At 39.1% G+C, this 12,456-nt stretch overlaps 1 long non-coding RNA gene across 1 annotated transcript; it reads right to left on the bottom strand.

Moving 5' to 3' along the window:
• Nucleotides 1-4,645: 4,645 nt before the first annotated feature.
• On the bottom strand, nucleotides 4,646-10,904 carry LOC147654087 (uncharacterized). Its single transcript, XR_015284424.1, has 3 exons — nucleotides 9,878-10,904; nucleotides 8,504-8,579; nucleotides 4,646-7,273 (listed from the first exon to the last, which is right to left on the bottom strand). It is a non-coding gene; the product is annotated as an uncharacterized LOC147654087 (long non-coding RNA).
• Between the last annotated feature and the right edge of the window lie 1,552 nt (nucleotides 10,905-12,456).

Below are 12,456 nucleotides of genomic sequence, written 5' to 3'. Positions count from 1 at the left end.
CAAAGACAAGCTCTATGGGCAATAGATAGCAGAGCTTCTGCACAAAGGAAACAGAACTCCCAGACAAAAGCTCCTCCACTGTCATTCTCCAGACTTAATGACATTATACGATCATCAGACCATTCCCAGAGTCTTCTCAGAGCAATTTCTGCCCTTGCAAAATGCCTCTTATTTTCCATCTCTCTGATCCAGGTAAAGCAGTTGTTGCCTCCCCTGGTTTTCTGCAGTTGTTACCTGCAGCAAGTAGTACCTGGGCAGTAGTACTACCAGTAGTACCAGTAAGCAGGACCAGGAGTAGCAAGTACCTAGGATGGAGGTAAGTCATGAAATTCATGTCTACAAAACAACTCTTAGAGCTTGGAAGCATTCTGGAGTGTTGGCACTAATTCCAGAAACTGACCAGTCCCTTGTTCTTTGCAATTTTGATTTTGTTGGTGAGCATAAACTTCATCAATTTGCAGGAACTTCTAGAGTGTTTTTTTCCTACATGTTAAGGAACAAGGCAAATTAGAAGTTAAAATTAATTAATTAAAATTAAAATGAAATTTGGCTTTGTGCATTGTGCACTAATAGATCAATTCTCCATCTAGTCGCAGTGGAAGAGGCAGCACTCAGTTTGCTAATGGGTTTGTAATATTAGACAGCCCTCAAAATGTGACACTGTATTTAAAAGTGACCTAAAAGCCATGTAAAGAAAATTTCATATGGAACAAAAATTCTGATGAATTGTTTATAAATATTTACATACTAACATGAAACTCAGCACTGATTTTAGCGCTGTGGCAACACCAAAGAAGGCAGGATACTTCTACAGTTATTCTGCACTTCAGTTTGTGTGAACATGTGGGAGGCATCACTGAGCTTCAGGTCTTCCCCTGTCCTTGGAGGGCAGTATATGTAAAGCTGTTTTTGTGACCCTGGAAACTACTGTTTACTGCACTGACAACCTGTGTCACTGGCAAATTGTCACCAATGAACCGAGATGAAATATCTTTCCCAAATTCCTGTTCTCTCTGTGCCTTCCATAGTTTCAAGAATACTGCCTGGGGGAAGGTAAGAATGACAAATGTGCAGAGTAACCTAAATTCAGCATCAGTAAGGGGTCAGGTGTGTGTGTGTGTAATGAAGAGACATCTTTGGAGGGGTTCCTCAGGTCAACTTCCTTTATAGGCCACAGGGAGGAACATTCATCTCCAGTCTAAACAAGGGAGAAACCATCACCTCCCATCCTAAATGTGAAATTAAGTGTAGAATGGACAAACCATACCTGAAAATACACCCTCTAACCAGGCACTTGGGATGACTAACTCAGATGTAGTTTGTAGCCATTGGAAACATCAGGTAAGGGTGAATCCCTCTGAATCCTGAATCCTCATTTTTCAGAGAATGTATATTAAGGCAACATTTATTGCTCTAGGTGCTTTTCATTAGTCCCAAAAGTTATTTGCTTCTGGTCCTGTATTTTCTGCTGAGGTTAGCATACATGTAGCTTTGCTGTTCTGAGTCTACTTTAAATAGATAAATGTTGCACCATCCCAGTGCTGTCCCTTACTGCATTCAAATTTGTCATTTTCCTTGAAGAGAAAACTGAGCATACAATGTAGATTTTCATTTCATGACACTTCTAGACGTGTGTATCAGCAAAAACTTGTTTTATAGAGCATACTTTATGCAGAGTTGAGGGTCATGAAATATGTGATGGTTTAGCATTTCAATGAAAACCATATACCACGTTTGCTGTCATTATGCTGCTGAAGGAGAAAAAGAGAAGTTAGTTTACCTACCTACTGTTTATCAGGTACCCAAATGCTATACTGATTACTGCTTTGCTGAGCTGGATATACGTTTCTACGTATTTAGAGGGAAAAAAAAGGGATTGAAGATTACTGAGGCTTCTTAGTTTCTCAAGTCAAGTGAAATGTGGGTTTCTGGCAAGCTAGAAGAATACAATTAGAGGAGGCAATATACAATCAGGGAGTTTAGACCCTTCTGCTACAAGGACAATTTTTGTAACAATACACAGATCTCTGCAATGAAAACAGAGGGGTCTCAAAACAATTCAGATGCATTTCTCAAGCAATGATTAAAAAATCACATGGTTCAGTCAAATTTTGTTGCATACAGGACATCAGGACATTTTCAGCCAATAGGAAATAATTTTGTTTTCTGCTGTTTATCACCAGTCCCATGAAATCTGCCAGCCTCAGTGTCTCCACCACCAATTATGTGAAGATTCCAAAGCTCAAATGCCCATTATATCCCAGAAGGAAGAAACTTAATGACAAAATGAAGAGATCCATCATATACCTGCACAGTTCACTCTGGTTACTGCATTATCCTGCACTTAAACAGTGGCCTTGAACTCCTGACAGCATTATGAAGCAATGCTCATCAGTTCTTTGCTCCAGGCAGCACTTGTTTTGCCAACTTGAATCACCTCAAAGTTAAGTGCCTGAATTTTTTTTCCAGTTAATGAAGAGAAATCGGCACTTCCACATGTAATTCATCTCTGCTGGTTTAGACACTTTGGGCTTGCACTCCAGCCCCATGTTTCTATGGGATCTCTGGCTAAGTAAAAGTCACCCATGTACTCACCTGTATGGCTGGCTTCTCCTAGCCTTTCATAAAGAATATATGTTCACAACAAAAATAAGAGAGAAATAGAGATTCTTGTGCTTCAGTGAGAGAAAAAGATCATCCTTTTCAATGCTGGGGAAAAAGATGTAAGAGAATCAGTATGTGAGAGAAAGACAGAAGATGGCTAAAGTGAAGGAAAAGTGACTATTTAAAAAAAAAATATTCTGGACCTGCTTTCATTTAATTTAATGGTAACAATTCTGCTTACTTCAAGGTATGGGATAAAGCCAGACAGCACTGCAAATGAACACAAACCCATTAGGAAATTAATGATCACTGTGATAGGAATGTTTAGAAGGCTGAAAAATTAGGCCAGCTTTAAACATTAAAATTTAACTTCACTAAATTAATTGCTTAACATCATACTTCTCGATAATGTCTAAATCTTACAGGATATTAATCATCACTGTTTTGTACACAGACCTGTTAGTTCTTAACACTTACCCTGAATTAGCTGTGAGTACGTAATATCAAGTAGCTGATGCTGTGTAGTTTGCATCAGCTGTGCCTAAAAGAATCCACACAACAAATGTTAGTTTTCATCCCAGGGGCTCATGCATCAAGTTCCAGATCTCATGGGTATAAAAGCCAACAAATGACGTAGGACTGTTCTTTTTAAGTAGCTCATTTGAAGCACTTTTTGATGAGGTTAGGGCGTTGTGCTGCTGTGTTTGTAACCATGAGATGCGTAGTGAAGCTAAATTAAGTTTCTCATTCTTTTTAACTTCTCTTCTAACCACTCTTCTAACCACTGTGAACAGTACAGACTGACACACAGTCCATAGGGGCTTTACTTCTATCTAAGGCAAACCTTGGACAGTTCTGACCTCTAAATTCCAATGAACAGTAGCTATAGTACTATCTGATTTCATGATGCATTTATCAGTGATTATCTTGAACTTTATCCTGCTTTGATTTTATAGAGTTAACAGTTGATGAAATCAGGATAGCACAGTGCAGGCAGTATTGCTGGAACTTGTATAATGATTACCTTGACAATATATCCTTAAAGTGAACGAAAGAAATTTACTCCAAATTTTTTTCTTTCTCCATGCATCCATGAGAGGAAGAAGTAATAAACAAAAAATTATTTTGTGAAATGAAGTTTCAAATTAATTCTATACTTTCTTTCTATATTTTCTGACTGGGCTCTGAAAACCTTTCTTGAATCTCAGAGGTAGTTCACATGTTCTAACTTTGGGGACCAAAACTTTAGCCCAGCTTAAGAAGTAGTCTCCCTCTTAGTCAAAATATAGACTCCTTTTAGAGAGAGAGGCTGGGCAGTGATTGAAAGCAGAAATACAATTTTGAGTGCTCTGAGTTTGCATACAGAAATACACCTGTCTTGTGGTATCTTGCCATGGCTTGTTTCCTCAGCAGGAGGAAACTTTGGCACTTTGCAAAAGCAAAGCCTGTGGCAGACAGCAATGCAGGTATTGCTTCCACTGACTGGGGCTCTGGACTAAAACTGAGTTTCAACGCAGTGAAAATTTTCTCTCCCCCTTATGCATAAAGGGAGCTTAGAAAAATCTGGCTTATTTGAAATACTGAGTGCCCAAAAACAGGTGGTGGGAAAGCTCTCCACCACGTTCATTGTTGGTCAGTGATTTTCCAGAATGATAATGCAAATGTTTGTGCCATGTCTGTTTTGCTAGTATCTGATGTTTCATGCGTCCCTGTACAAGTTTTTAAAGGAGTGACAGTACTTACTGAATGAAACTGCAGCCTTTGCAATCACCTTTCCTTCTGTTTTTGTAGAAAACTAGATGGATGCATCAAAAGATCCATCTCTCTCCTGTGGAATATTTTGGGGGATGATGTGAACTGGTACAATTACTGTGAGATAGAGGTATAGCAGATGAAGGTTTTAGTTTTATCAGCTACAGAGGCTTCTCTCTCATACCAGTAGGAGATTAAGATTAAATCTGGCATGCTTTCTCTACATTAGTACTGCTATTCAATTTTCCTTTTCTTGGCACAAAGGTATATACTAAAAGTACACTAAAAGTTAGTCTTTAGCCTTTTTATATTTTACTTGAAAGTGAATATGTTTTCACAAAATTATTATCAAGGTAAAAGATTTAGTTCTAGAACTTTCTTCCAAGTACTAGGATTCATTAGTTTCATAACTGTCAGTTTCACTACTACTTAAGGAGGTCTTATATATTGTTTCAGAAATGTACAGGAAAGAGGAAGGTTTATGGGATAGGCAACCTTTCGTACTGAGTCATATGCAAACATCTTCCGATCTCTCCTGATATGACATCAGCACATTTCAATGCATGAAAGAAGACACACAAATGGAAGAGTGCCAGAACATACTAGAGAGAAAGAAAAGTTTCTGCTAGACTGGGAATTCTAAGAATATGAAATGTTTATATGTACGAGGTCAGCAGTGTGCTGATTCACACACGTACAGTTTGTCCTCTAGTGTAGGGTGTGGGAATGTGGCAATTGATGATTTTGCTTCTTTCGAAATGCCACTGCAAAATAAAGTTATTTGCTTTCCTGACAATTAGATGCCATAAAAATCCTACTCACATTTCAGAGGTTCACTCAGAAACATCTGGTGGGTTCTGGTGTGACAGCAGGTTCTGGAGGCATCACCTGCCCTCTGTGCTGTGAGGCTGTGGCCAGCCCCTCATACTGAAGTCCCCTGGGGCTTTCTTCTCTGTCCTTTCACAGAGGTCCAGCTTAAATGCCTGGTGTGATCCCTCTGAATGGGATGGAGAAGGGCACAGGGCTGCCAGGAGCTGCAGGTGCCCCATTTGGTTGGTGGGGGCAGCTGTCCAGCAGCCTACTCTGGCTGTGCCCAGGGCTAGTACCAGCTTCAATCCATCCTTGCAGGAAGGTCACAGTGGCCTTCCTTTCAGATAAAAGCTTTCTCTCTGAGAGGAACAAGTTGCAGACTTCTCCCTTTTAATAGCTGATGTTTTTTGTTATTTTGTTTTGGTTGGTTGGTTTTTTGTTTTAGACCCAACGGCAGAGGTATTAAATTTGTTATCTACATTGCATAAATTGATGCTTCTATTCATTGCTGTTTGAGAATTCAACTTATATTTACATATGTAAATGCCTTTTTACAAATGAGCAGCATAATTTAAAAAAAAATTACTAGTGATTTTCAGGTTTAAAATGTACCATCCTAGTACCAGTAGATGAATAATACAAGTTCTTAGTGGCAGAAGAACATGGGATTCAGACTTGAATATTTTATGGGAATTATTTTGATGCTTGCTTTTACTTCTACAGTATTTTTCATGGGTTTGTTTTCACACTATCCATAGGCAAAAAGAGATAGCAAGGAAGAGCCAGAGTAGAAAAATACCACAATTAATAATGGCCTAACTATTGAAAAACTTCTAGAAATCAAAAATGGTTGCTTCATTAAATAAGAAATGCAGACTAGGCATGATGATTCATGTGGTGGACACAGAATTTTAAAAGTACTTCTTAACAGCGAATATCCAGAGCTGTGAAAAAGTGATTTGAAAAATGTAAGACACAAGTAATATGAATTTCTAGAAATGATTTTGAAAGTCTTCAGTTGGAAATAAAAAATGAGCTCATTGAGTCAAAACACAAAGGCAATACTCCAGATGAATGACTAGCAGAAAAATCCCCCAGATTTTCAGGCTTAACAACTTTTTCTTGACTACATGGGTAAAATTAGAAGATTCTGTGGAAAGTGGTAAAACTGTGGTCAGAAAGAATAAGCATAACTCCTATTTTCATCTGAAGGACAAAAATATTTTACTCTTGCAATACATAAATGATTCAAATCAATAATTTTTAAAAAATAATAAAATAGCAAAAATATAGAAATAAATTAAATCATTTGGGAATTCTCCGTGTTCATGGTTCAAGAGTGGTGTACTTGAACCACTCTAAATCTTCAAACTGTTAAAGATTTAAACATCTTTCAATGCATTAAAAACTATATATTTGAACACTTTACATTACATCACAGTTAGTATTAAATTTGTGGTGAAGCTGTAATAGGTAACTAATTTGGGAGAGTATTTTAAACTGTTTGGACATGTTTCAAGGTTACAGTGTGAAAAGCTAAACCGGTTTTTAAACAATTCAGTACAATGAACTTGACTTAAAAAATGTCCCATAAGTTTCAAAAGAACTATATATAGCATTGTGAGAGTACTGCAGCACAATTCAGGATGATTTATTAGGATCACCAGTTCTAAGGCTTATGGGCAGAAAGATAAAAACTTGAGTACTGACACCTTGAAAGCCTTGCGACACAGAGACAATTAGCCCTGTAGAAGTTATAAAAAGAAGCGTGGGTCAGGAAAATGCTTTGACAAGAATGCTGCCCAGTCATTTCCTTTTGAAGAAGGGAGAAAATGTGAGCTTTGAAAATGAATGTACTGGCACCTCCTAAGAAAAAAACCACAGTTTCCTCTACCTTAAGTTTACATGCTATAGCCTTACTAACTATAGTGGAAAGAAAAGGGGACACTTGTAGAAGGAAGTGTAAAGAGTTGAACACTACCAGTAGTGTCATTGTCTCTCTTTTTCCTGAAGTCAGAGAGAATGTCTTGGCAAAGGTGACAAACTGTCCCCATGGCTGCTGGGAGATCCTGGACACTCCAGCACTGTGTGGGAAATGCACAGTCAGCTGCATGGGGAGAGAAGAAAAAAAGTGATGTTGTAAGAAAGCCATAGTATTTGAGTGAGAGGAAGTGATCACAAATTTTCTAACAACTGATGAAACAGAAATTTCTTACTGAAAACAAGAACTATTGGAATTCTTTATCTGGATATCATATGTAAAAAAACCCCAAAAAACAAAAAACAACCCAAAAAGTTTTCAATTTTACATCTTCTCCATCTTGGTTACTGAATCATTTGATTTCTGTTAAAAAAACCCCACAGAAACAAACCCCAAAAATACAATAATTATGATATAAAGAAGATGATGATGTCTTCTACATGTAATTTACCTTGGAATAAGTTTAAAGAAAAAAAGAAACTGTGCTTGTGAAATGATTATAAGGCAAGTTAGCAGAAGGAAAGCAGGAAAAATTCCTCTAAGAAAGGAACTTGTAACATCACCATTCATACCCTGCAAACTATTAACAATATAATATAAATTATAGTATATGCATGTGAAAGATGATTTTGCTATCTCAGGGCAAAAGTTTATGTTTTCAAGTGTAAGTGGTCTGATTTTCAGGTACCTTTAGTATGTGCATGGTGTACCAAATTTCAAGGTATGTGTTGAATTTATGCTCAATGAAACAAAAGGACAAAGTGGCTGCACAGTATCAGTTAAAAACCAGGTCACTTCTTCAGGCAGGCTTCTGTATTAATGTTTGCCCTTCATTTCAGATATTCAGATTTCAAAAATTTGAGCTTACTACACTTTATAAAGGAAATTCCTCATCAAGTGAAGAACTTATTTCTGTGCTCCTCAGTGCTTTTTGTTGCTGTTCTAAGGGGAAGCCATGCCAGATGCCTCTCTAAGCAGATAAGATCATGATAAGCTGCAGTGGTTTAGTAAAATCCTTCTCACTCATTTTATAACATACAATAAAGTATGTTTATATTTTACTTTTTGGCTCTTGGGAATTTCCTTACACAGTTAATGGGATAGTTTTATTGGATTGTCACTGGTCAGGGATCATCAATAAATTTTGCAGAAGGAAAGAGAATAATTCCTTTTAATTGAACATATGTAAACTTTCTAGGTACATTGATGTGTTAAGCATACCTTTAAGATGAGAATGTGTTCCTTTTTTGCATAACAAATGCATTTTAAGGAAATTTTAGAACAAGACATGTCTATATTGCATATGATCAGTTATGGGTGATTTGAAGAAAGATCAGAGTGTCTCTGATCATATACCTTTGGACTCAGACCCACTCCAGCACATCATATTACTTTTCATGTATTGTTCAGGATAAACTTCAAATCTTCAAGTCTTCAAAGAAAGAAAAAGGTTAAATTAAATTTATATAATGTAAAAATGGCTTGTTATTTTAACAACCTTAATTTTGAACATGTATTTTGAAACAGATAGAGGTTCAGCTTCTTAATATTCCTTAACATGCTCCCAGCTCCACACTTGTACAGACATTTAGGAGTGATTATTGATACTTAAGCTCTCCACCTCCCATCCCCTAGGCTTTGCACCAATAACACTGCAGCAGTAGCAATTGCATGCATTTCTAGCTGAACTAGGAATTTGACCGAGTGCAATGGGGAATGAGAACAGTATTTCTGACAGGTGAGGAATGGAGAGACAAAATTCCTTTGCAAGTGTCTCTATGAGCCAATCAGCATCCTCTGGGAGTTCTGCATTGAGTCCTGACACCTGCCATGCCGTCGAGTTAACCAGGCAGAAAATACCTTGAGTGTCAATGTATGTCTGTTTTAGACACTGGCAGTTCAGGGGTACTGGGGGACTGGAGCCTCATTGAATGTGCAGGGAGAGGAAAACCTGACTACTTGTCACTATTTGACTACTTGTCAAGAAATACAGGACAGAGTAGGTGCTCTTTAAGACCCCATTTCTGATTTACTCAACACAGAATTAAACATAAAAGTTTAGTGGATTTGGGGCTCTTTAAATCTCATCGCAGACAAAAAAAGTGATAATGCTCTGTAGCAAATGGCATTAAAATATTGATATAAAATAGAATAAATTAGTAACATGAAATAAAATATTTACAGTATGACTGTCTCTTATTACAACTTCCTTGCTCTGGCAGCACTGTCAGCTGTGTCTTGCAGAGTTTCTGTGGCTCAGGTGCATAGTAGAGGGTAAATCAAAGGCATGGAGCCTCTATATTTCAAATACACTGAGTTTAATTGCATAAGACCTTCAGTTACTCAGATAATCACAAGTGGGGGAACCTTTTCCATTGGAAACCTGACACCAGTACTGCAGCAGAAGGCTGCTTACCAAAATCTTGTCCCACTGCAGACAAATAGGACTGACCGTGAAATTTCCTAAATCTCACAGAGGTGTCACAGCAGAAGCACAGAGTCCTAAATAACCCAAAAGCTGCTAACCTGTGATAAAACTTAATTGTACACATTTTCTTGAATGTTAAGAAAAAAGAATAAAGGTTCATGGAGTGAACCTTAATTATGTAGTGAAATCCCTTGGCTTGTATAGGCAGTGGGAGCACAAGAGACCCTCCCAAATTCTTCAGATTCTAAGGAAAGATTTCTGCCTTGAATTATGCTTCAGGCTGTGTCTCCATGCTTTTCCACTGAAAATTTCAGTAAATGAGCCTTCCTCTCTAACAGCTTATGTGTTCAGGAATAGTAATTAGGGGCTGTGAGATAACAATCATCTCTCTCTAATCACTAAGTCCACTGGACTTACTCCAGTATGCCCTTCTCTTTCTTGCAGTGGTGGACCCTCAGACAGAATATAGTATTCCAACTGCAGTTTCAAAAGTACCAAAAAATTATGTCCTTACATGTGTTGTCTGCACTTTTATAGCCAGCATCCTGATGGTCTTTGCTGCAGCTGCTGATGCTTGTTTCACTTGTCCATCAGGCCCCTGAAGTCCATTTCTGCAGAGCTGCCTCCTAAAGGGGTGCCATGTAGTCTGTACTATCTCATGGAGCTGTTACCATTTGAGATGCAGTACTTTGAATTTGCTCGTCATAGAATTTCTTCAATTGGAATGGACACATAAGGACCATGGAGTCCAACCCCCTGCTCCTCACAGGGCTGCCTAAAGCTAACCCAAGTGACAAAGAGCATTGCCCAGACTCTCCTCGATCTCTGACAGGCCTGGAGCCATGACCACTTCCCTGGGGAGCCTGTTCCAGTGGCCAGTCACCCTTGCAGTGAAGAACCTCTTCCTAATGTCCAGTCTGGACTTCCCCTGCTTCATCCCATTTCCTTGTGTCCTGCCACTGGTCAGCAGAGAGAGGATCAGCACCTGCTCTCCACTGCCCCACTTGAGGAAGCTGTTGGCTGTGATGAGGTCTCCCCTCAGCCTTCTCCTCCAAGCTGAACAAGCCAAGTGACCTCAGGCACCTCTCACAGGTCTTGCCCTCGAGGCCTATCACCGACTTGTTTGCACACCTCTGGACCGTCTCATAATTTGATGTTCTGCTCGTGTTGAGGTGCCCCAAACTGAGCACTCAAGGGGGCTCAAGGTGGGGCTGCACTGTGAAATGCAGAGTGGAACCACCACCTCCCTTGGCGGGCTGGTGATGCTGTGCCTGATGCACCTCTGGGCATGTCTGACTCTTGGCTCCAGGGAACTGCTGAGTCATACTCAACTTGCTGTCAAGCCAAACCTCCAGATCGCTTTCCACAGGGATGCTCCCCTGCCTGTCACTCCCCAGTTTGTACATGTAACCAAGATTACACTCATCCCAGATGTAGAATCTGTCACTTGCTCTTGTTAAATTTCATGTTTGCTGATTAGCCAGCTCTTTATCCAGGTCTCTCTATAAGGCCTCTCTACCCTTGAGGGAGCTTACACCCACTCCCAATTTAGTATAATAAGCAAACTTACCTAATTTGCATTCTAGTGTTGATTCCAGATAATTTATAAAAATATTAAAAGTTTTGCTGACAGCCATAGCTTGTCTAGGATCCCTCTAAATAGCAATATATTTTGTGTCATCTGCAAACTTGCAGAGAGTACTCTGCTGCCCACAATGATAGTGGAGACACTAAACAGTGCTGGCCCCAGCATTCATCACTGATGGATGTCACTATTAACTGGCTGCCAGCTGAAATTTGCACCACTGATAACAACTCCTTGAGGCCAGCAGTCCAGACAACTTCCCACCCACATTATTGTTCACTCATCCAGCCCATATCTTACCAATTTGGTGATACAGAGGCAGTGAACACAGTGTCAAAGGCCTTGAAAAAGTCAAAGTGTGTGGCATAATCCTGCCCTTTCCCTTATAACAGTGCCAGTCATCTCATCATAGAAAAAAAAATCAGGTTCATCAGGCATGATCATGATTTGGCCTTGGTAAATTAATGTTGACTGTTTGCAGTCACCTTATCTTTTATATGACCTGAAGAAAGCTCCTAAGCACATTTGGTCCATCCTCTTCCCAGGGCCTAAGGTAAGGCCTGCTAGCCTGAAGCTCCTGGGTTCTTATCAGTGAAAGCTGAAGTAAAAAAAGGGATTGAGGACCTCACGTTTCTCCTTCTCTGTCCTAGTTTCAACTGAGATAGAGATAATTTTATTCCTACTAGTTGGTACAGTGTTGTTTTTGATTTTTTTTTGTATTCAGTATAAGAATAATATTGCCAATACACTGATGTTTTGGTATTTGCTCAGTAGTGCTTCCATGAAATCAAAGGTTTTTCAGTCTCCCATATTCTGATAGGGAGGAGATGAACAAGAAGCCATGAGGGAAGGTGGCTAGAACAGCTGATCCAAACTGGCCAAGAGGATATTCCATACAATAGAATGCCATTCTTGGTGTATAAACTGAGGGGAGAGAGTCAGGAGCTGCTGGTGGATGGGGTTGGCATTGGTCGTTGGGTGGTGAGCAGCTGTGTTCATCTCTTGTTCTCTTGTTTCACTTAGGCTTTATTCTTCTCTCCCTCTCTTCTTCTTCTTCATCTTCTTTATCTTATTCTACCCTTTTTATTGTATTTTATTTTAATTACTAAACTTTTCTTATCTCAATTTATGGGCCTTGCCTTTTTTCCCTGTGTGTCCTCCCTATCCCAGTGGGGATTGAGTGGGGTGAGTGACTACATGGTGTGTAGTTTCTGCAGTTAAAACATGTCAATCTTAGTCTCCTTAGACATTCTTTGGCTGCCTCTGTCCTCATAGAAACCCTTCTTACTGATTTTT

Source organism: Cyanistes caeruleus, chromosome 3, assembly GCF_971803275.1.
Source record: "Cyanistes caeruleus chromosome 3, bCyaCae1.hap1.1, whole genome shotgun sequence".
Classification (NCBI taxonomy): domain Eukaryota; kingdom Metazoa; phylum Chordata; class Aves; order Passeriformes; family Paridae; genus Cyanistes; species Cyanistes caeruleus.
This window is presented reverse-complemented; position numbering and strand designations above follow the sequence as displayed.